The sequence below is a fragment of the Cyprinus carpio genome, chromosome B23 (assembly GCF_018340385.1).
Source record: "Cyprinus carpio isolate SPL01 chromosome B23, ASM1834038v1, whole genome shotgun sequence".
In the NCBI taxonomy this organism is placed as follows: domain Eukaryota; kingdom Metazoa; phylum Chordata; class Actinopteri; order Cypriniformes; family Cyprinidae; genus Cyprinus; species Cyprinus carpio.
The window spans coordinates 21,525,910-21,550,105 of record NC_056619.1 but is presented as its reverse complement, the minus strand read 5'-3'; the positions used below and the strand labels follow the sequence as shown (position 1 = coordinate 21,550,105).

At 35.8% G+C, this 24,196-nt stretch overlaps 1 protein-coding gene across 2 annotated transcripts in view; it reads right to left on the bottom strand.

Annotated features, from left to right (window-relative positions):
• The window catches only part of dlgap4a (discs, large (Drosophila) homolog-associated protein 4a), a 131,269-nt gene extending 107,400 nt beyond the window's left edge, over window positions 1-23,869 (bottom strand). For both annotated transcript variants that reach the window (XM_042750658.1, XM_042750659.1), the window contains exon 1: window positions 23,470-23,869. The gene's annotated coding sequence lies outside the window, so the exon portion shown is untranslated. The remainder of the gene's footprint in view (window positions 1-23,469) is intronic.
• Window positions 23,870-24,196: the final 327 nt, after the last annotated feature.

Below are 24,196 nucleotides of genomic sequence, written 5' to 3'. Positions count from 1 at the left end.
ACAAATGTCATCTAAATTTGCAAACCGTGCTTCTGAATTTGGAGGAAATGATGCAAGTTATTAAACACTGGTGATGTCTATAAGTTACAGGGCTTCATCTGACAAGTTGGGAACCACTGATCTGATCCATTAATTAAAAAACATTTGACGAACTGTCTAAACCAACAATCTTAAATCTTTTGCTTGTCAAATTGCATTTTCTGGTCCAAATTAATTCACTTTTGGCAGCCCTACGCCATTTAAATATCTGAGCTGAACATCCAAACAGCAAGCGGTGAAAGGCGCATATGAAAGACGCATCACGAAGCATCAGAGAGATTAATATTGTGACATTCCCTCATGGTGAGATCCCTGGAGATTCTCACTTCACGTACAGAGGTTCAGACCAGTGACAATGCGGCAAGCAGCTCCAATTAGTATTGAGAGAGAGAGAGAGAGAGAGAGAGAGACAGACAGAGAGAGGTGGCGAGACGCACATACTGATGAGGATGATGCAGAGAGAGTTTGCATGACCCAGGTGCATACAGATGCAGACCACGCGCTCATGTGCAGAGGTGGAGATGGACATCCATTCACATGCACACAGTCCCTTTGATGTTCAGCACTGAATGGTGAATCATTGGTAGCTCTTCATACAAAAAGCTGCTGGAGAATAATAGATGTTGTCCAGGCCGTGAGGATAATTATTAATCACTTCTTCATTCAGTAAAGACACACACAGTCACAAACAAACCTCAAACCCCCTGAACTCTGCGTGAACTGACACTAAACGTCTCTGCGGATAAACTTCAGCTGCGTCTCACCGCTGACTGACAGTGCTGTCTCACCTGTAGTTTGCTGCAGCAAACCCTGCGCCGAAGGGCAGTGCATCTCTCACGGTCAGATTCTGCTCTCATATACTAACAGCGTGTTCTGTCAGCTGACGTGCGCTTTACCGTTACAGACAGAGTTTAAAAAGGTCACAAGGTTGAGCTGAATTCTGAGTTTTGCTTTCAGTAGTGCTGAATTTGAGCTGGAACAACACAAAGAGTATTTAAGAATTTGCAATTCAAAAAGCAACTGCATGGGAACTGTTTGCAAAGCATATTTATGAGATTAACTTATTTTTCTTTCATTTTCTGATCAGTGCTGCAAGATTAAATTGTGGTTTCTACTGATGTGCAAATTTAAAATATATACATAAAATGAAACATTTTCACACATAGTCAGCCAAATCAAATCATCAGATCAGACCATTTTTCTGTTAAATTTTCACTAAATGTATGATGTTCTGTCTGAGGAAATACTAAATAAATAAACAAATAAAAAGTATTTTATTTTATTCATATGTTATTAATAACTCTCTATTTTGTATAAAATATAACACACACACACACACACACACACACGATAAAATAATTAATATATTATAACACACACACACACACACACATGATATGGCTAAACACACAACCACACACACACACACACAACACACACACATTATATATATATATATTATATATATATATATATATATATACACATACAATATATCACTAATATATATATATTATATATAAATACATACACACTTTTAAATTATACTTTTTAATTTTAAATTTTATGTGGAATATATTTACTAAGAAAATATCAGTTTATTATATTAACTGTTATCTATTCAATTCTGTGGGACAATCCTGTTGCGATCCTGAGAACCATAAAGCACATGCTGTTTATTTGTTTCTGGCAATTAGTCTTTTCAATTACATCAAATCAAATTTATTTCTGAATCGTTTTGTGTGAGGGTTTGCATGTGTGTGGGTAAAAAAGCACCCATAAAGGCCGTCCCGATGAAGGTCCTTGAGGACGTTTTGTACAGACTAATAAGGAAGCAGACGGCTGTATGACAGCAAACGTCCCCAGAGTCTCCCTCCACACAGAATCACATCACCGTCTGTGATGCTGGAGAGACGCTTAGTAAGCGTTCAAAGTTCAAACTGAGTAAAATAGTTATTTAGAGCCTCTTATTTCTCTCTGTTGTCCGATGATGAATGTCTAACAGGCGCAGACTGTCCTGAGTGACCAAAGAAATGGGACACGTCCTGGAATGATGCCCTGCCATACAATACCAGTGCTATCAAGAAGATCAGCACTATTATGCTCCACTTTTCTGCTCTTGAGAGAAGCACTTAACCTCCAGAACTGCTTTAATGTGGCCGCCCGTGACCTTTGACCTCTGGCATACAGAATCAAAGCCTATCAGCAGCAGATGATTACTATAGAGATGGATACTTTCTTTCTCTTGCTATGTTCAGAAAGGAATACTAGCGTACTGCTTAGTGAATACTGCACAGAACACACTACGGTATATACTGCATGTTATTCCTTACAAAACACAATGTCAAACAGAAGCACTAATTTCACAATAAACGCCTCAAAATTGTTGTCAAATGACCTCATTACATTGCATACGAGTTATCATCTTGGAAAACATATATACTTATATACAAACTGATATACTTCGATTTCATTCATTATAGATATTCTGACTGTAGTTCATCAAAAGCAGAAGTTCATCCAGAAAGAATTCTCTTCATGTGCACAATGTATAGTATACATCTGCTCAAAATAAAAAAAAATTCTGACAAAACAAATCACAGGAAGACACTTGATTAAAAATACATTAATACTGTGAAATATTATTACTCTTTCAGAATTCTTTGATTGCTTTGATATCTCTGTCTGTGTGTGTGAAGGAGCAGCGTTTGTCCTCTGACTGAATAATGCAGACGCTCGTGTGTCTGTTTACAGTAAAACTGCTGCACTTTTTGTTCTGCAAACTGAACGAGCCTGACGAGGTCAAACGCTAGAACGAGCCGCCTGCAAAGCGCGCATGAATTCACCGTTCTGTCGGCACATTTCCAGAACAAGAGGCCAAACATCCATTTAAATGCAGAGGACAGACGCAGCACTGAATAATTCGTTTATGGTGACTTTTCACTAAAAAAGACTGAATACTGCTTAAAGAAATTTTTTTCAGATAAACTCAGTGCCTTTGAGAAGCGACTGCATGTTTCAACAAAGCAACAGAAACTCCTGTATTTCGTGATTTTTGCTAATACAAGCCTTTTGCTACTACTGAAAAAAAAGAAATTTCTTTCTCATAAAATTTTATCTGAAAGGCATAATTGATGCATTAAAAGTACTATTATAATTTTGAATTATTGACCAATATTACACAAATTTCAAATTTTTATTATTTATTACTATTAATATATATATATATATATATATATATATATATATATACACACACACACACATATATATATATATATATATATATATATATATATATATATATATATTACACTTTTTACAACTGATTTTAGTTTTAATTCTTTGTGCTAATTAATTTATTTATACACAATTATGTAAACAATATTCATACACTCATACACAACAGTAATTTTAATATTTATTAAAAATAACATTTATTGGCTATTACCATAAAACTGGTTAATTTTAGCTTAATAGCCTTAATTTTTTTTTTTTTTTTATTTTTTTTATTTTTTTTTATTTTTTTTATAATATATGATATGCAGCAAATATGCAGCCACCATCTAATGCTCACTTTTAATTAAAGTTTTAGAAGAAATCTTTAGCAAATTGCTAAATAATAATATCCCCCCAAAAAAGGAAAAGAATATATGTTTGGTGTACTGAACAATATAATGTTGTGATGCTCAAATTTACTTGTAAAATTACCGAATTTGGTGTATAGTCTTTTATGTTATTTATTTATTTAGACAAAATTACATAACACACATTTTATTTAAACAAAAAAGTATTTTTTTTATTTTGGCCATTTATAGGTTATTGCCATAAAACAGGCCAATTAGACAGAATTAGAATATATATTAAAATATATAATGTAGAATTGAAAGTTTTAGATGATCTTTGCCATGTATAAAAAAGTATAAAAAAAAATCTATATAAATTATTTAACAATCTTTAAAGAATCCCTTAATTATATTTATATATTAAAAAATCTGTTTGTCGTACTGTTCATTACTGTTCACTGTTCATTCCTAAATGTACTTTTACAAAATGTATTTATTTAGACAAAACTGTGTAAATAATACACATTTTATTTAGCAATATTTTATTTTATTTTTTTTATTTGGCCTATATTTTAATATGACCTATTTATCAGTTATTATAAAACTGTCTAATTGTTTGCTTATTAGCCAGATTTGTAATATATCTAATAAAAACATGCAGCAAGTGCTCATTGGGTGGAAATGAGGAAGTGAATGAATTCTGGTGCAGCAGGATTAAAATGGCTTGAAACGGGTCGTGAGCGCAGATTCAAACTCCACCGGCTTAAACTGACAGCGATTCCAACCGCGGGGATTAGCTGGAAACGGCATGCTGGGAAAAAGCACCAGAGAGAAGAGAGAGTTTTCGGTCTGCCCTGCAGGTTGCATCCTTCCAGAAAGTGGTTTTCTCCTTTATATATTCCTGAAGCTCTTGCCCTGGCTGTATTTTACCCCTCATTCGTCCCTGTAGCGCTGTTTTCAGCACTGATTAAATTAAAAAACAACAGCTCCACCGAGGACAATAATAAAGAGCTACAAAAAATGCTTTTGGAGACCCTCGGGAGAGCACTTATAGAGTGGGCTGATTACAGCGTGAATAAACAGCACTGCGTTCAAGCCTTCCGCTTCCCTCTGTAAACAAAAATAGAAAATATTTTGCTGAACTCAGAAAGGCTTTGCGCTAATTAGCGTACTGTAATTGGAAAGCATTACAGTAAGATCCTGCAGCCGACCTGAACCCAACAGGCCTGTCATGATAAATCACATTACTCATCAAATATCTGGCAGAACTGCCCATTTCAACACTGACCTCTGAAACCAATCAAAGCAGGGTAGAGTTTCATGAAGCTAAAAGGACATACTTTCCCTCAGATCTACTGTTTGAAAAAGGTCAGCATTGTTTACGAAAGCAACCCGCGGATCTGATCTGGTATAGACTTCATCGTTTGGTTAAGTATGGCTCTATAAAGCAATAGTTCACCTAAAATTGAAAATTATTTTTCTTATTTATTTCTTTAGTTTAAATTAATTTTCCTAAAATTATTATTGTGTGGAGCCCAAATGTGAGGTAGAAATCTGAACTGAAAGACCCGCTGGCTTCCGCACAGGATCATGGGCCGTATGTCCGTCTGGAGTGCCGCCAGAGGGGTTTCCGAGGTCTTTTCTCCCAGATGAAGGTCAGTCCTGAGGAGAGACGCTAAATGATGGTGTCAGTTGGAGTTCTTGGGGCTCCGTGTGGAGCTTTTCAATTGTCAGCCTGATCTAGAGCCCGAACCACGGCCGGTCGCTCTGTATCGCTCTCTCTGTCTCTCTGTTTTCCTCCTCGGGGAAATCGCTGACAGAACAACATGATATCTGTGCTATATGAGCTCCAGTTCACGAAGAAAGAGACTCGCTATCTGAAGATCTCTTCTATTCAAATTCAGGAGATGTGCCAAAATTCAATCCTCAGTTTAAATTCACCCGGATGCGGCTTTGATTTCCCACTCGGTGCGCTGATATATTCACCTTAATTTAATTGGTTTTCTGTAGCTGCTGAATTGAACAAGGCTTTGCGAGAACTCATCTATGTAGAAATATCACTTTATGACTAACAAATCAAGTGGGTGACTGATGTGAAAATGTGTTTGAGAGGGAGAAATTAGACTATGAAGCTCTAATCAGGGCTGGATCTGCAGCAACCAGTTCTACATCCAATCCACTCTCAGTCCACAGCAGACCGGTTTGTAACTAGGCCTGGATGAAGAAATGTGTCACATTACATAAAAAAATAGCCACTACTTCATTCTAGAGAAAAAAAAAATACTTAGCTTGAGAAATACTTTTATAAAATGATGGGTGACCAGAGGCCAATGAATAAAATGACCTGGTAAAAATACGACAACCTCATGTTTTTATCACCCCATTCATCAAAAAAAAAAAAAAAAAAAAAAAAAATGCTATTCAGTCTTAGAAGAAATAAAAAGAAAGAAAAAACCTAGGTTTACAAGAACAATCAAGCCAAACAGACATAAATGCTATTATTTTAATAAAAGAAAAGAAAAACAAAACAAAAGAAAAAAAGAAAAGAAAAGAAAAGAAAAGAAAAGAAAAGAAAAGAAAAGAAAAGAAAAGAAGTACATCAATAAAAGTAGTTAATGCCTCCAGAAATGTAACTTATGTGCTATGCTTACTATTGAAAAAACAAAACAAAGGAAAATAAAAGTAGTTAATGCCTCCAGAAATGTGAATTATGTGCAATTATTAACATAGCAATAAATTTTTTTCAAAATACATAAAATAGAAAAAAAAATATTTAAAAATAAAGAAATCTTAACATAAACGCATAAAATTAATTAATGCCTCAGTAAGTAAACTGGTTCACTCTAGACAAATACAGTATATATTATATTCATATTCAAAATGACAAATTGACAATAAAAAAATAAATAAAAAATTAACAGAATAATCAAGTATGATGTAAATGATATTATGAAATATAATGTATTTGTTTTATTGAAAATTTTAATGATTGAAAGTCTCAGTAAGTGGTTCAAATTTGCAAAAAAATAAAATAAAGAAACACATCAACTAGACTTATGTTCACTTCAGATACTGTATATCGCTTATTGTGCATTAAAAAAAAGTTAAAACAAATTCACTAATTCATCTGTAAAGTAAAGCACAATGTACTAACTGGATTCATAATAATAAGACGGCAAAAAATCAGATTCATCAGTCCATTTGAGTTAACTTTTATCTCTTTGTCTAAACACAAATCTTTGCTGTTAAATAGAAACACACACAGTCTGAAGCATGAATATGTATGACACAGCAATCAGTCTCAAAAAATGTGCATATCACAATGCTTTGCTTCTTGATTATTAAAAAATAATTTCAAATCTTTACTGAATTAAATCTGATTAATGCACCAATTTTATTGAAATGATAATGTCATGGCTTCAGTGCACATCTCAACACATGTTCCTCAGTTTTCATAAATGGTCTTGTCAGACTAAGTTATAAGCATTTGCGTTATAAACATTTCCAGCTCAAAAGAGCAAAAAAAAAAAAAAAAAAAAAACATTTTCTACGATAAGCCCTTTTAAATTACAGCCGGACTTGATCTGTGCTTCAAAAGGCATCACATAAAACATCACCAATCCAAAGCTCACACTAAACAAATGCAGAAAAGAGCAAAAATGGTGCCACTGCTTCAGGAAAGCTACATTACGGAGAAGAAGAAAGGCGTAGCGTGGCTCCTCTGAGAGTGCGGGTCAATCCCACTGTACATTTGTAGTGCACAAGTGTCTGAGTGTGCAGTCGAGCAGAACGGACCCCTTTCCTGAGAGCAGATAAAAGAGATGCTCTCGCCAAAGAGCCCATGCCGTGTTCATCAGTCACAGCATGAGAGAGCAGCCAGACGGATCCATCAACATTTCGGCTTTGCAGCCAATCCTGAAGATGTTTCAGGGTTTTCCATCGACCTGCTCTGCTGGGCATCGACATATTCTGTGGCAAAGACACGATCGCTGTAAACTGGATTTTATTCAGGGATTAAATTAAACCAAAACTGAACATAGAGGTAGAGTACGAGTGCACATTTAACCATAGATGAAAGACGAGTTTCCTAAAGCACCAACATCAGCAGCATGTCAGTCGTACTTAAAGAAATTGTTCACCAAAAAATGAAAATTTGCTGAAAATGACTCACCCTCAGCCCATCCAAGATGTAGATGAGTTTGTTTCTTCATCAGATTTGGAGAAATGTAGCATTCCATCACTTGCTCACCAATGGGTGCTCTGCAGTGAATGGGTGCCGTCAGAATGAGAGTCCGAACAGCTGATAAAAACATCACAATAATCCACACCACTCCAGTCCATCAGCTAACAATTTCATACTTAAGATGTTTGTTAACTTCAAACTATTGTTTCCGGCTTAAATACAAGTCCTCTTTTCATAATATCGCTTTCTCCAGTGAAAAAGTCATGTGGTCTGAATCAGGAGAGAAATCTGCACAGATCAAGCACCATTTACAGACCAAAACAATCCAAAACAGTTCCAAACAAATATATCTTAATGACAGATTTATTTCTTACAAACACACAGGTTTTAGCTTCACAAGGCATTAAATGTTGTACTGGAGTGGTGTGGATTACTTATGGATTATTGTGATGTTTTATCAGCTCTCATTCTGACGGCACCCATTCACTGCAAAGGATCCACTGGGGAGCAAGTGATGTAATGCTAAATTTCTTCAAATCTGATGAAGAAAAACTCATCTACATTTTGCCCCCAAAAACCAGCCAGCAACTATGTACACAGAAACCAAGAAAAATAGCCTCATGCAACATTATCAGGCAACCAGTTCAGTTCATTAACACAAGCTAGTTTTATTCCCCACATGAAACTGCAGTTATTTCTTTGAGCCATGCTGTACATTAAGGGCGCATGTCGCTCCGAACGCATGCTGAATGTTCCCTTCACGCACCACACGTCAAAACCCTTTGAGCAAAAACAACTTCTGTTCCAACTTCCCCCCAACTTTACTCCAACAAACCTACAGCTTTATCTTTAGAAGAAGTAATTATGCGACACGAAATATGTCACCATCTTGCCTTTGCTTTCATGCTGCGTACAATATTAGCAAGATTTAAGTTGTGCTCAGTTTCAGCAGCCGTTCAACCAACTTTAATGGTGGACGATAATTTATTAGTCACAGCAGGCCACCAGATTTAGATTTTAAAGGAACATTTCACTTGTTAGTAATTTTACACGTCACTTTATAATGAAATGTGAAGGTTTTGGATAGCGAAGTGCTTTCATCTCAACCATTAATTGCTTTTATTTCCTACATAATTGTGTTTTTGCTTACTTCTTTGAGGAATAAATAAAACGCTGCCAACGGATGGTGACTTTGAACCTTGGAAGAAAAGAAAAGTGTAACGGCTTAATCTCAGGATACAGTGCAGGGCATGAAGCTTCTCCGTCAAATTCCCTTTTAAATCCCAGGCCACGACCGACCCCGTCAGCGGAGAGTGAAGTAAATGAGCTTTTTCCCCATTTTAATTACTCAGAAAATCAGTACAAAAGCCGCCGGCTCTCTGAACTGGGATTAAACACAGTGGTATTGAGGAAGAACGCTGATTATGCACTGCAGCTTTTCTCTTAGCCGTTCCTCGATTTGAAGATCCATTATCTTACTGTACTAACGCTAAAGTGGCCCATATATCTTTCTTAAGCAAAGCATTAGCATTAGTCTATTGATAGTGACTGATAGGCCAGCAATCTGTGAACACACCAGCCTGAAACTGATGCTAATGTGGCACAGCTTTAGATTTAGTCTTTTGAAAAAGGTATTAATGTGATATTAAAGACATAAATCGTGTGCAGGTGTGCTTTTCCATGCACTGTTCAACTTTTGTGCTGTTTTGCTTCCACAACACATCTTATTTCAGAATTGTGGAAATAAAATATACTAAATACACATTTAAGTGTTTATTTTATTGCACTTTATCAATTTGTGTTTGTATTGTAATTACAATTCATATGTTTAAAGAGTTTTTTCTCCACTTCAGCAGCACTTACAAACACCAAACTTGGCAGTGTTAATAATGTCTATATTTTGAAGGTTTTTACTGTGGGGTTTGTTCATATTTATAATTCAGACTGATTTATATAAAATTGTATTCCTAAAAACATGGTGAATTTTGTTTCTATATCATCTTTTATTTTCATACTTTCTGCTGAATTTCATATGTATTTTTGTGAAAACAGTATCTTCTTTCAGATTAGTGTAAAGTAAAAATACAAAATACACATTAAAGTGTTTATTTTATTGTATTTTATCTATTTGCATCTGTATTTCGATTACAATACATATCTTTAAAAAGTTTTTTCTCCACTTCAGCAGCACTGACATACACCAAACTTAGCAGTTTTATTCATATCTATATTCTAAAGGTTTTCACTGAGGGATTTGTTCATATATTATTCACACTGATTTATATAACATTTAATTCCTAAAAACATTGTGAAAATGTTTACATTTACTTGACACTTTACTTAAAGCTTTTACATATAATGAATTATAAAGGTACTCATAATGTACATGCTAATGCATTATATCTTTTCATAAATAATTGTAACCAAAGTTAAAACACATTTAATTATTTGAATGTTTGTCACGTGTTTTAACTGTGGTTCCAATTATTCATGAGAAAATGCATTATATGGAGCATTAAAGGCATAATTTATGCATTAAAACTACTTTTATAATGCATTATACATAAAGGCTTTAAGTAAAGTGTTATCAAATACATTTCACCATGATTTTAGGAATTAAATGTAATATTAATCAGTGCAAATGATATGTGAACAAACTCCTCAGTAAAAACCATCATGATATAGAGAAATCCAAAATCCCCTTTATACAAACCTTAAATTCTAATATGTCAACAAAATTAAACAAGAATTATGAGCCTGGCTTTATCCAGTGTTTAGATTCATTTTCTGCAAATCTATTCAAAATGGTGCATATTTTATTTAATTCTACATCATTTGAATTAACTTTTTAGAAAACTTGTCATCATGGAAGTATGCTGATATTTACTTGTTAAAATTATTGTACATGATTATACATTTTAAAGAAAAATAGCTATTTAATCACTGTTTTATGAAATGCAGTCATTTTGCATTCTTGCTCCTAGTTAATGCATTTATTTAATGTAGAGTAAATGCAATAAAGGCAAAAAAACAAAACAATAAAACCAAATAATGAAAGAACTAAACAAGCAGCATAAGCATTGGGACAGGACCTTCTGCCTCCAGTTTCCAGTCAAAAAGCATCTCAAAAGTGTGTGCTACCGTTTCAGATACCCCAAAATCCACTGCAAACTCATATTCAGCTCTGACTCCATTCTGATATGAAACACATACTATGATCCAAACAAATCCTGATGGAAAAAGTCAAGTCCGTCTCCACATAGTTATCTCATTAAATAATGTACTGCATGGGCTCCAAACGCCATTTCATGTTGACCTTGAGGAGCAGATCTGTGTCTGAGCTGTTATTTAGTTTCTAATAACTGGCAAATCATGACGGGTTTGATTTTTCCAGCCATGTGTGTTTGTGTGTGCCATTAAATGACGGAGAATGAATATTTCATGAGTCCTGGTCCAATCTCATTGCTGTAGAAATGCTTGCCTAAGGTTTTCATCAAAGGTAATGTATGAGAGGTCAAAGGTAAAGGCGGAGGACAGCTTGTGGGGTCAGAGAGAGTGAAGTGGTTATGACATGACTGCAAACCATTTACCTTGTCAAACAATTTCAAGGCCAATAGCCAACACTTGATAATAGACTGATACAGCATCTCGACGCTCCCTGCAGGATGTGTAAGTCGTCTGAAAAACACCTAGCAACCATACAGCAATGCATTACACACCAGTGGCGGCTCGTGGGTTTTAAAATAGAGGAGGTACACTAATTGTATTGGTCTGGGGATCCCTGCTGATTATTATTATTATTATTATTATGTGCTTAACCACTTTAAAATGGTTTTTGGTTGCTTTTAGTCAGGAAATTTTAAGAAAACGACACACATCCAGCAAGATAATATAATTTCTCTTAGCTGGCCTATCACTTGAAGCAAAAATCCATCCCTTACAAGGCTGTGTTAAAAGAGAGCTGGTTGTTGTGCCATTTAATTAAGCCGCGACTGCTGTAGCCTATATCCAGCTTAGGTGTGTTCTCCCTTTATTTTTAATTTGTATATATACTGTTTGAATGACAGCTTGGTTAATCTGTTGGCGATCAAATAGGCTACTCTTCCAGGAAACAGCGCTGCACACATCTGAATATTTGGGTTGAACTGTTCTGGAACAGTGTTGTGAATACAACTTAACCAATGATTTCTAGTTGTGTCCTCTTTTGGAAGGCCAAACAAAGTAGTTTCTTTATGCACCAAAAGCTTGTAACACTCCAAAGAGAACGGAAAAACTGAAATCGCATCATATGACTACTTTAACAGAAAATAAAATTTAAAAATGAATAAACAAACATTTTGATGAAAACTTAAATTAGAAATGTGTTGAAAAAACTAAATGAAATAAAATAAGTTTAAGTTAAAGTACAACAATGATTCAAAAATGTAATCATTTAATTTAATTAAACTAAATAGAAATATAAAACTGCATGGCATTGCCTCTGTACTTATAATAAAGTTGAATCTAAAACACTATTATAATAATAATAATAATAATAATAATAATAATAATAATGAAAGAAACCAAAATAATTTTTTAAACAAAAAAAATTCAAAAATTTAAACTAAAATTAAAATTAAACTTGAAAATCAAAAATTCAAAACAAATTTAAATAAACTATGTCACGTATTATTCAATATTAGAGTGCATTTCATTTGAATATAAATCTCTTTGAATAAATATTTTTGCAAAATTACTGCAAGCTATTTTATTATAATACAAATCATTTATACAATACATAATAAAAAAAAACCTAAAAAAAGCCACATTCAAAATGTCATGCTAGAATCTGTGCAGAGATTCAGATAAATCTCTGAGCTGTTTTTAACTGGTTGAATAATTTGAATGAATGATTCATTAGAATAAATCAATTTCTTTGTATGAGAGAACTGTTTAGAAAAGTGCAAATGACAGAAAAAGCCATGTTTTGTCAATGGGAAAAGCTGCTGTGAAAAAAAGCTGAGCTACAGTCACAAAAATATGCATTTACATTTATTTTAATGCTGCATTACATCATGACTGTTAAGTGGGGTCATAATGTACAATCTGTCACTCAATAATGACAAAGCACAGACAGTGTGGACCAGGCTTCAGTCCGTCACACTGATTTCTAAACACATAAAAAAAAAGTTTCTGAAATTAAGGATACTTTTTTATTTATACTGTACATACACAACACCCAGATCTGTGGCTTCAAACAGAATGTAATCTACAACCAACACATTCATTTACTCAAACTTACAACAAGACCCACTAATTATTTCTTCTCCATGATCCTATATGAATTTCTTCTGAAATAGTATCACATGACAATTCCTCACACGTTAATATGGCATTGTGCTTTACATTGTGCTACTGACTAGCATTCTTCTAACCTAGCAGGATCCTTCATTGTGCTCTTTATCTCACAGCACTGTTCCTTCCAGGACAATGAGACACAAAGAACGCTGTTAAATCTCAGATCGCCTTTTTATAGCGTAGTCTGTTGGATTCTCCCAAACGTTTAGCTCTTTGGCGCTGCCAGGCATGAATTTACTTGTGTTAAACTGCATCCACGGCACATTCTGACTGTATGCACCAACAGCGAGCCGCTATCTGACGAATTAATGCATTTAAATGTAAATATTAGGGAAAGAAGATGCACTTCGCAGAGGGATTTAAGTGCTTGAATTTCATCTGAGCATTGCTGGCGACGTTTCGTCTGTACTGGAACACGGCTGTTCAAGCAAACCAAAGGCCCAGCTGCTGTTCTGTCTGCTCCACGCTTTGCTTTTTAGAGCTTGTCTGTCTAGGAAGCAGAAATGTTCCAATTAGAAAATGTAGCACAATACAGCACCTCTATATTCAACGCCGATCGGACAGAGAACCTTGTCTGCACTATGTATGCAGAATTTCTGTATGCATAGAATGGCTGTATCCCATAATGCAATGGTCTCAGCTTCACGTTTAATTTCAGTTGTGACTAATGAACTGGAAGTAATTTCAGCCTCGATCTCTTTTTGACTCATTATGTGAATGTGAACAGACCAATGAGGTCTATAACATCTGAAAAGAGCAATCCAGTTGTATTCCCAGTTACTGCAAATGCGTCCTGCTGAAATACACAGCGAAGTACACACGCTCTAAGAATGTTTTGCTAACATTCTCATTAAGTTATGAAAGCATTATTTCTGAATGTACTCTAGACTTTTTCCAATAAACATTAGAGAAACGTGCTTTCTTGGTTATGCAAATGGTAAGGGAACATTCCATTTTGGAATTTTGCAGAAATTTTTGGAAAGTTACTTTTGAATGTTCTCTGAGAAAATGATAGACAAACATCCAACTACGTTTCAGAAAAATGTGCCACGAACAATGCTTAAATAATGTTTTGGTGCTAACATTTTGAGAACATTATTCAAGACCAGGTAACTTGAAACAACCATTCTTTTAAGGTTACTGGAAGAACATTTGTTCATAACTTTGAGTGAACCATGCCAAAATGTTCTGAAAATGTTCTCAGTTCGCCTGCTGCATACTGCCATCTTTGATATTGTGCATGCATTTTCTGTGCTGTAAATGTTCAATTTAAATAAGAAAATTGTGAAAATAAAAGTGCATTTAACATTTTTAGGAGTCCTCCAAATCTGTCTGACCTCTGTATAGTCCCATTTAGACTCGTTAGCCACCAAATGTTCGAAACAAATAAAAACTTTGAATAAAACCACAAGGGATTGTAAATGATGTATTTTATGTCACTGAATAAAATCTCTCGTGCTTGTGTACACCACAGACCCTATTTCAAGCATATTTCAAAACTTCAGGAGTGCTACAATGCTAACTTGTCATCCCTGCAGCCCTCTATACAGTCCAAACTTTTTATAAGTTTTAATAAGTAAGATAGTATTTCAGACCTGAACATTGGCATTTACTCCCAGCAGAACTTTGAAAGTTTGCATGTTTTAGTGCAGCTAACGCAGCAGGGCCAAACAAATGAGCTTTAACTTTAGCCCTGCTGGTGCGCTCGTCTACATAATGCGATAAGGGCCCTTCCAGGGGGCCGACATTCAAAGTAGCATTCGTCATCTTTATTCACTGAAGGCGCAATTACACAATTAGGAAGACCCCAACAGACTGCTGCCGTTTTCAACTGTGCAGTAGTAAATAGAACAAACATCTGTTATTAGCACACTCCACAACGCTTCTGCTCGGAAACTAATTAATTACCCGGGGAAACGGCGTCATTAGTAGCTGTGGGGGGACTAAACGTCCCCTGAGGTGGGTGCGTCTTTTTTTTACATGCAAATGAGTCATTGAATGTGCTCCGCCACCACCTGATTGGACAAGTTCACAGGCGTGGGTCACTTACAGGAAGCTATCGCGTGGTCCTTCTGTCTGGAAACGAACACGGGGACGCGAATACTGTCAAACATGACAAACACGGGAGAAATGCAAATCTCATATTGTAAATGCGCCACCGGCTCCCTTCATTTCTCTGATGGATTCAATTAAACTTCAACAATCTGCTCTCCATTTGTCTCTCCTCATGCTCTCTCCTTATCTCCCTCTCTGTCGCTCTTTCTCATTCTGCTGCGAGACACTAAAATAATGAGGAGAACGGGATGAATTAGAACGGGAACGGTGACGTGGGACCACGGCTCCGTGAATGGAAACGGCGGCTAATCTCCACCAGCTTTAACACAAGCTGCTCCGAGAGGAACATCAGGTGGATTGTCACGTGAAAATGATAGTAAATGAAGTGCCGTGTCCGTCAGATGGTTTAAAGTGCTCATGCCACGCGAAACGCTCTTATTACCTGACGAGCTATGAAAGTGATGGTTTATTTTAGAAGAGGACAGTTCAGGCTTAAGAGAGCCAACGTGAGAGATCAGAGCTGACAGAAAATGTCCTAAAGCACAAGAGCTTTACAAAGGGCAGTGGTCATGGAAACAAATAGTCCAGGAATATGATGAGAACTTGAGTGAACTGACCTGAGATCAAAGCCGTGGGGGTCTACAATACCTGGAGAAACTAAACGATAGCATTTCCATTCATATCAAGGAATCTGCTGGCGCATGATCTTCCCTGAAGTATGCGATTTGAAATATGCCATCACATTTCCCCATTTTTCCAGAAAACAAGTCGAATCTGAGAATAAAAATGCATTGTCGAGAAAAAGATAAGTCGCATCGGAGTTGCTTTTATTATTAGTGCATTGAGATATTGCGTAAAATAGTGGTAAATAGAGCAAAACGTTTACAAACATAACATTATAAACATGTAGGCCTTTTTTAATTCCCCTCACTCCGCAACAAATCACGTAAATGTAATGGTATTCAGAAACATAAATTACACTGGCATTCATTATAAACAACATTTAATATAAACACCAAGTCTATACTTGGGCTCTAGGCACGAATCCAAATGTGTTTTGAAGGTAATTGCCTTATTGTAAGTGACTTACAATTATAAATTCAATCACGTTTAAATGATAAAAAGCTTGACTTATATTCTGGAAATACGGTATACAACAATATCTGCCATGGCCTAATCAGGGTCTACTTACATAGCGCTGCAGTGATGACGTATTTTTGTAGGCCAGACCGGAAATTACCATCACCTTGGTTCCTTTGACAAAAACCCAGTAGGATTTTCCAATGGCTTTGGGATTATTGCAGAAAATATGCTCTGAGTTACGATTCTTCCACACTTTGTTCATGATTATCTTCAAAAATAAACACAACTTTGAAGTCTAAATACAATCGGTAGAAGCAAAATACTAAACACAGTCTATAAACGAACTACAGCACAGGGACATGACTTTAACATCACTATCACTCAGATTCAGACGACTCTTGCGGTCTTCATTTAAAAACATTTTCCCTGAAAGATTGAGAAACATTTTCCTCAGAAAACCTATTGACTTCAGTATGATGAAACTGGAAGTGCTAAAACACTTAACTCGTTTCTGGGTTTTGGACTATAAAAGTACATTATCCCTGCAGAACACTCTCTACAAGTTGCTTATATTCTGGAAAATACAGTATAATACAACAATATCTGCAAAGGACCAATCAGAATGCAGCATATCTAGTGAACCTGACACATCCAATCTGTAGATAAACGTTCATGCACGACTCTAGATCTTAGATCTTATTTCTCTTCATCTTGAACCGCTTTACTGTAAAAGTGTTTGTTAGATGGGAAATATAACTGTCATTTTCTCTACAAAAGCCCCCTGGTGTAAAAGTGGCCTCTCTAAAAATACATGCACACTCAAGGACAACACATACACATTATGGAGGCAAAGAGGTGCTTTCAGTCACCTTTATGTGCTTTTTATGGGCTCAAGATTCAGAAATAGCCATATGTCGGCTGTACAAGAATAATCATAATATAAAAATCAGTACATTTTTTGCATTAAGTCTTTTTGTACTCTGGCCGAAATTATATTTGTGCACTAAATACAGACATAAACTTACACAAATGTGGATATATTCAGTCAAATATATAATTTAGCTATTGTAGATAAAATATTCAGTCTTTAATAAAGTAGCGTGCTTAGCACCCAAGGGTTTCTGTTATTATTAAAATAACTTTGCATATATTGAGTTAAGTGTGAATAGCCTGTGGAGAAATTTCTTAAAACAAGCATGAATGTGAAAGTACGCTCGAAGGCCCCTCGGTTATTAATGTACTACTATGTCAATGGTTATTTTACCATTTTCACTTCTAATAGTTTTTATTTGTGTCTCTACAAAGGTCACAAACAGACATTTTGCCCGAGTCTTCTTGCCACCTTTTGTAAATCTTCCAATTAGTCGCATCAGTTCCTGGTCTTGGCATGATGTCACTTTGAGTATTGAGATGACGCTACAAATAGACTAGCTGTATGAATGGAGCATGTTTATCAAACTGCATCCAGTCTAGCATAACCTGACTTTGGACCATCAGCAAAGGCCAACAGCTGCCCACAAAAATCACACAGAAAACAATCAGCCATTCTTTGTTTCAGATCAGAGCTTGCGACTTCAGCCCACTTGGTGTTTTAAAATAAATATTATTTAAATATTTTAAATAAATATTACTATAATTATATAAATTATATGAAATAAATATTATATATGTCATTTGATGAACATACATATTTATTGTACACAAAATGGAAAGTTCTAACTGGATTAAATTCTAATTTATTATAACTAACCATTAATATTATTATTAAATTCTATTGTATTAATTTTATTAATTCTATATTATTTCTAAATTAATATATATATATATATATATATATATATATATATATATATATATTCTTTTTTTTTTTTTTTACACCCTCAATCCCCCCACCAGAGCACCGGCCAACACAAAAGACCCTCTGTTACTCCACCATTTCACGCTCCATTTCTCTGATGTAAATAATCAATCACTACTCCTGACACTTATGGGGTCATTCATTTCACCTGATAATCACAGCAGGTACGGTCTACAACATCCTCAGCGAAGCCCTTTTACAGCTGTGTTCCTCTCAGGTCCCTTGAGTGCAGTAAACAAAGAACATGTGTCGCATGTGACTATTGTCACGATAATAAACTATTCGATATGATGTTTCTTATGATGTCATAATACTGGGTCTGTCTGATTGGACAGCAGATCGATGCTTCTTTCCTCAATGCACGATGCATGTCAGCAGAGCTGTAACTGTGAGAGCAAAGGAGCTTTACTGGATGCTATATTTGCATCATTAAAAACACATCACCTTATGTAAATGCTTTATTCAGGACAAAAAGACACTCAAGAAGAAAAAGCTAATAAAACTGAGGCTTATTGCTTCAGTTCTCTGCACTGCTGTATGATCTGCACAAGACAAACTTTCAGTGTATCTCAGTTGTCTTGCATGTGTCAAAACAACCTCACCTCCAGAGAAACAGATGATGTTATGTATCCAGTTCACACAGACTCAGAGCTTCAACCTGCTTTATATGCTTGCATTGATTTTTTCTCCCTATTGCATCAAATTCAAAGCCAATTTTCTGCCTTTCTTTATATAATCAGAATGACAATAAGGCCTGAAAATAGTGTGCACTGACACTTCCAGCTATCCAAGTTTGATTTTACACATCAGGAATTTACACATCAGCAAGCAACTCACAGTGCAATTCAAGTATAAAGTGCATCCTTAGTGACCTGTACAGTGAATGGGTGCCATCAGAATGAGAGTCCAAACAGCTGATAAAAACATTACAATAACCCACAAGTAATCCACACCACTCGAGTCCATCAGTAAACATCTTGTGAAGTGAAAAGCAGCGTCTTTGTAAGAAACAAATCTTTAATTAAGACGTTTTTAATTCAAACTGTTGCTACTGGCCAAATTGTGAGTCCATAATCCATAATAATTCTTTGTTTAGTGAAGTGAAAACGTGTATATATCATATAAATATACTGTGGTATTTGTTTTTGGACTGTTTTTGCTTGTAAAAGCTGCATGATCTGTGCAGATTTCGCTCCTCATTCAGACCCAAAGACTTTTTCACTGGAAGAAGCATTATTATAGATAGAGGACTCACATGTTGGCCAAAAGCAATGGTTTGAAGTTAAAAATGTCTTGATGATGGATAGAATCACAAAACTTTTGGCTTCACATGATGTTAAGTGATGGACTGGAGTGGTGTGAATTACTTGTGGATTATTGTGATGTTTTTATCAACTGTTTGGACTCTCATTCTGACGGCACCCATTCACTACAGAGGATCCGTTGCTGAGCAAGTGATGGAATGCTACATTTCTTCAAATCTGTAAAGAAACAAACTCATGTACAGTACATCTAGAATGGCCTGAGGAAAAGTAAAGTCTCTGCAAATTTTAAATTTTTATGTGAACTATTCCTTTAAACACACACCAAAAACAATTTACATTTTCAGATCGTTTTTTAAATCATTGGTGCAGTTGGTGATATTCTAGAACATTTTTCTTGGGTTAGACAAGAATTTTAGTCAACAGTCACCATTAGCTAGATGAATATTAATTAGGTTTTTCTATAGGCAACCATAAACCAAGTTTTTTTTTTTTTTTTTTTGGTGTTGTTTTGTTTTTATGGCCCAGTAATGCAGCTGCAATTTTCAAACAATGCAATACTGACAGCAATGCAATCTTTTAAAACATTCATTTAACACTGGTGTGCTGTTCATTTCAAAGCATTGAACACAAAGTCCAAATGAACACTTGCCAAGTGGAAAATATGAGTAAAAACTGGCCTTGGCAAATACATTAAACAGCTACTCGCCAGTTGGCAACATCGTATACGGCTTATACTGAACTGTAAGATGATAGTCTGACCTTCACTGATTCAAACACTAGAAATGCAATCCATCTACTGAAGAAAACATCAGCGACTGATGCAACCCGCACATCTTCTAACCAAAGTGGATAGTCTATCATCAAAGGTTTATCTAAAAATTTGGAGGCAGTATACGGTTGTTGTTTTTGAAAGAAATTAATAATTTTATTCAGCAAAGATGCATTTAATTGATCAAATGATATGTGACAGTAAAGAAATGTATAATGTTACAAAAGATTTCATGAAAATGCTGATCTTCTGAACTTTCATTCATAAAAAGAAGCCTAAAAAATGAATCAAGGTTTATGGTTTCTGCATAAATATTGAGCAGTATGTTTCTTTTTTCAAATTTTATTATTAGAATTGTTTGTGGAGGATCATGTTATTATGATGATTTGTGTTATGATGCTGAAAATACAGCTTTGATCACTGGAATAGATTACATTTTACATGTAAAACAGCTATTTTGAATTATAATAATATTTCACTTTATTACTGTGTTTTCACTGTATTATTTTATCAAACATGCAGCCTTGGTGAGTGAATAAATAGCATACACAAGTAACTCCATTGTCAATAGCACAGTTTTTTAATAAAAATAATGCACAATAAAGTCATGCTTGCAAGATATATTTATGGCTAGTAAATTTCTCCATCCACATGCCATTGGCAGGTGTGTAAAGGGTTAATTTTGGATGCTGGTCGCACTGTTTGAGGCATATCCTGCATCACAGCCAAAGGATAAATCCCTGTTGACATCACACATATAAAGTGTTTCATTAAAAGCGCCTGTCGTCTAATGGTTGTGTGGCGGAGAGACACCGATGCTCAGATCCGAGACCACCTTCATCTAAACAGTGCCGAAGACCCACCGTGCTTCCGCTAATTGAGACGAACGGCGGTGTTTGTTTTCAATGCTGATTTATTCTCGCAAGCCCTTCGCAGAGCTGAGCGACACCCTCCGTGCAGTCTTTAGATTTGCCACACCATCCAAAAGCGCAATCAATCAAACCCCCCACCGATACAACAGGTCCCGTCCAACCGTGGCCGCTCACCCCGTCAGAAACCTGCGGAGAGAACCAATCACAGCCACGCACCAGGCCAGCTGGAGCCCCGCCAGCGCGGGAAGGAACATCTTGGGGGAGAAAAGCCCTAAATATGTGTTAAATCAGGCAGCTGTGGGACACCGGGATCAATCGCTGACTGCTTTTTGCTTACAGTTTAGAGACAGAAAGAGAATCTATCAGCAGTTTGTCTCTCGAGCCTAAACCAGCAGTGAAAGACACCCTGAAGGCAAGTTAAAACACAGGTCTGAAATTCTGTTTTATCAATTTCTTATTTGTCTGTGAAATCAAGAGAATATATAATGGTGGCTTAAAGGGAAAGTTCATACAAAAATTTAAGTTTTGTCATTTCATACCCGTATGGTGTTGGTTTTTCTGTGGAATTGTTTAAGAATCCTTAAACAGATTTTCCCAACATAACAGGCCGAAATTTAAGTAGTTCTTCAGTGAAAATCGCCATTCAGGTGTGCCATTTTGAACCCAATGTGGTGAAAATCAAGTTTTAAATGTTGCTTTATATGCTGCAATATGCTTTAAAAATCAAATCATGTGCAGAATCAGTGGGGGCGGGGTCTAATTATCATATTTGTGGTCCTTTCAGCGACGGCGCTCATTGTCTTTCATCTAGTCTACCGTTTGTATTTCCACAGCAAAGGCAAGGTTGTAAGAATTTATGGATGAACCGATGGTTTTAAAATCTTCCCAGTCAACTGACAAAAATGGCAATTTAAACAAAAATTTTTAAAGATGTCTGCACACTTGTTTCTCTATACTAAGGGTAAACTGGATTGGAGATTGGATTTATCGATGATAAATATAAACTTTGTTGTATTTAAAACGCATTCAGTTCATTAGTAAGTATGAACTGTATGACTGACAAATATGCAACACATATTATTAGTTTGTTTATGATAAAACTTCAAAATTTAAATTTTAATGCAATTCAAATCCATAAATCATATATTTAAATCTCAGTATTTTTGAGTGTGTTTATGACACTTTTATACATTTTTGAAGCTTAACAGACGTGGTCACTATGGATGGGCATTGTGGCATAAAAATATTTGTTGTCCACAGAAAAAAGGCTGGGTGAGTGTAAGTGATTGATGTAATTTTTTTCTTTTTTTGTGTGATATACCTTTTTGTGTGTTTTGAAGAGATATATTTTGATGCTGTGATTATTTTCCTTCTCAAAGGACGTGTTTAGTTTGATACCATGACAACCAAATATCAGTATCTCTTACAGTTACAGCATCAACAAAATAAGTTAATCAACATCTTATGAAAGGAACTGTCTGTTGACGCCATGACAACAGTCTCTCTTACAGTAACTCCTTAGACAATTAACTTAAAGAGTTAATGAGCCGTTTCAGACACTGCAGACAAATACTAAACACCTACAGCCAGACATTCTACAGATAAATATGCAAAATAGCCTATTTACATTCAAGTAAAACATAAATATGCCTGAAAGAACCTGGAAACATAAGCCAAGTCATTTTTAAGGGTCAGTTTGTGTGGAATCAGCTGCTCATGTTCATTTTTACAGTCCACCTATATATGACACATCTATATCTTGAATGTGCACTAATAGGTTCAATTAAATGGCACTAACTCTGAAAACATAAGAAAAGCAAAGAAGCCCAAGCAATTGTGTATTAGATTTAATGTTGTGTCAAAAATCTTAAATATCTTCAAGTAAACTGACAGTTTACCTTAAAACCATGTCAACCAACATCAAAGGCATCTCTAAACAGTTAACTACAAAGGCATTTCAGACAAAGTCAGACCATGATGATTTTCAGACATATATAAGATATATATATATATATATATATATATATATATATATATATATATATATATATATATATATATATATATATAACTATAGTGCAATAATACCTGAGACGTGCGCCAATTGTGATGCATACAAAGTCAATTAAAGGAATGTAACAACTTGAACAAACAGCCTTGTAAAAAAATGTCATTGAAGATGCCCAAGCAAATCTTGCATGAATGCGAATGCTAAAAAATAAATAAACGCTTACTAAAAGAATAACTTGAGCACCGAGACTGAATAGAGCTCCAGCTTTGGCCCCTGGCTCTGAGACAACAGCAAAATGCGTCAGCCCCGATGCAGCAGAAATTAACATGCATGTTTGACAGCAGCGTGAAGCGCTTTCCCGCGAATACATGCGTGTGTCATTCATTTTGGCGCATGTTTAGCATGTCAGCGTTGGTGTCAGGTTCACTCACCGCACAGATCGAGTCCAAAATCCGCGTCTATCCGCTCCGTCCTCGTTCGTTTCTCACGGAAGGGCCCCCGGAAAGACTCTCCGCCGTTTCCCTCCGGTAACACGGTACATCCTCTAGAGAAGAATCCGCTGCTGTCTGTCCGCCACCGCCACCGCCGATACTGATGATGACAAACGGCGAGCGCACATCACATCACTGAATGAGGAAGACGGGTTTCCATGACGAGCGCTGGTGATGAGGAGGAGGATGATGATGCTGCGACCGGATCCCACACCAACCACTGGATGAATGCGAGAGTGAAGGTTTGAGTGGGGAGAAGCGCTTCAGTCTCAGTCTACAGCACACGGTAAACACGGGGGTGTAGCGATGACTGGACATCCCAGAGGAGAGAAAAAATAGCAGTGAGATCTCCTGAACATCTCAATCCATTCTCATAGACAGCAGATTCTCAGATTGTTCTTCTGTGATCTTAGGTTTCCTCTAAACAGTGTCTCAGATTGTGTTCAGATATGCATTGCTTTGAAAATCTACATTATTCTTTAATACAAACTCAAATAATAACAAATGAAACCTCTTTATCATCTCAGTCATCTCTCATAGACAGCAATGAAATAAAAACAGCAATCAGAGTCTCCCATTTCTCAGATTTGTCTCACTTATGAAACATCTTGAGACTTTCAGAAACACTGACTGATCGTTTAATGGAAATATTGCTACAGCAGACTAT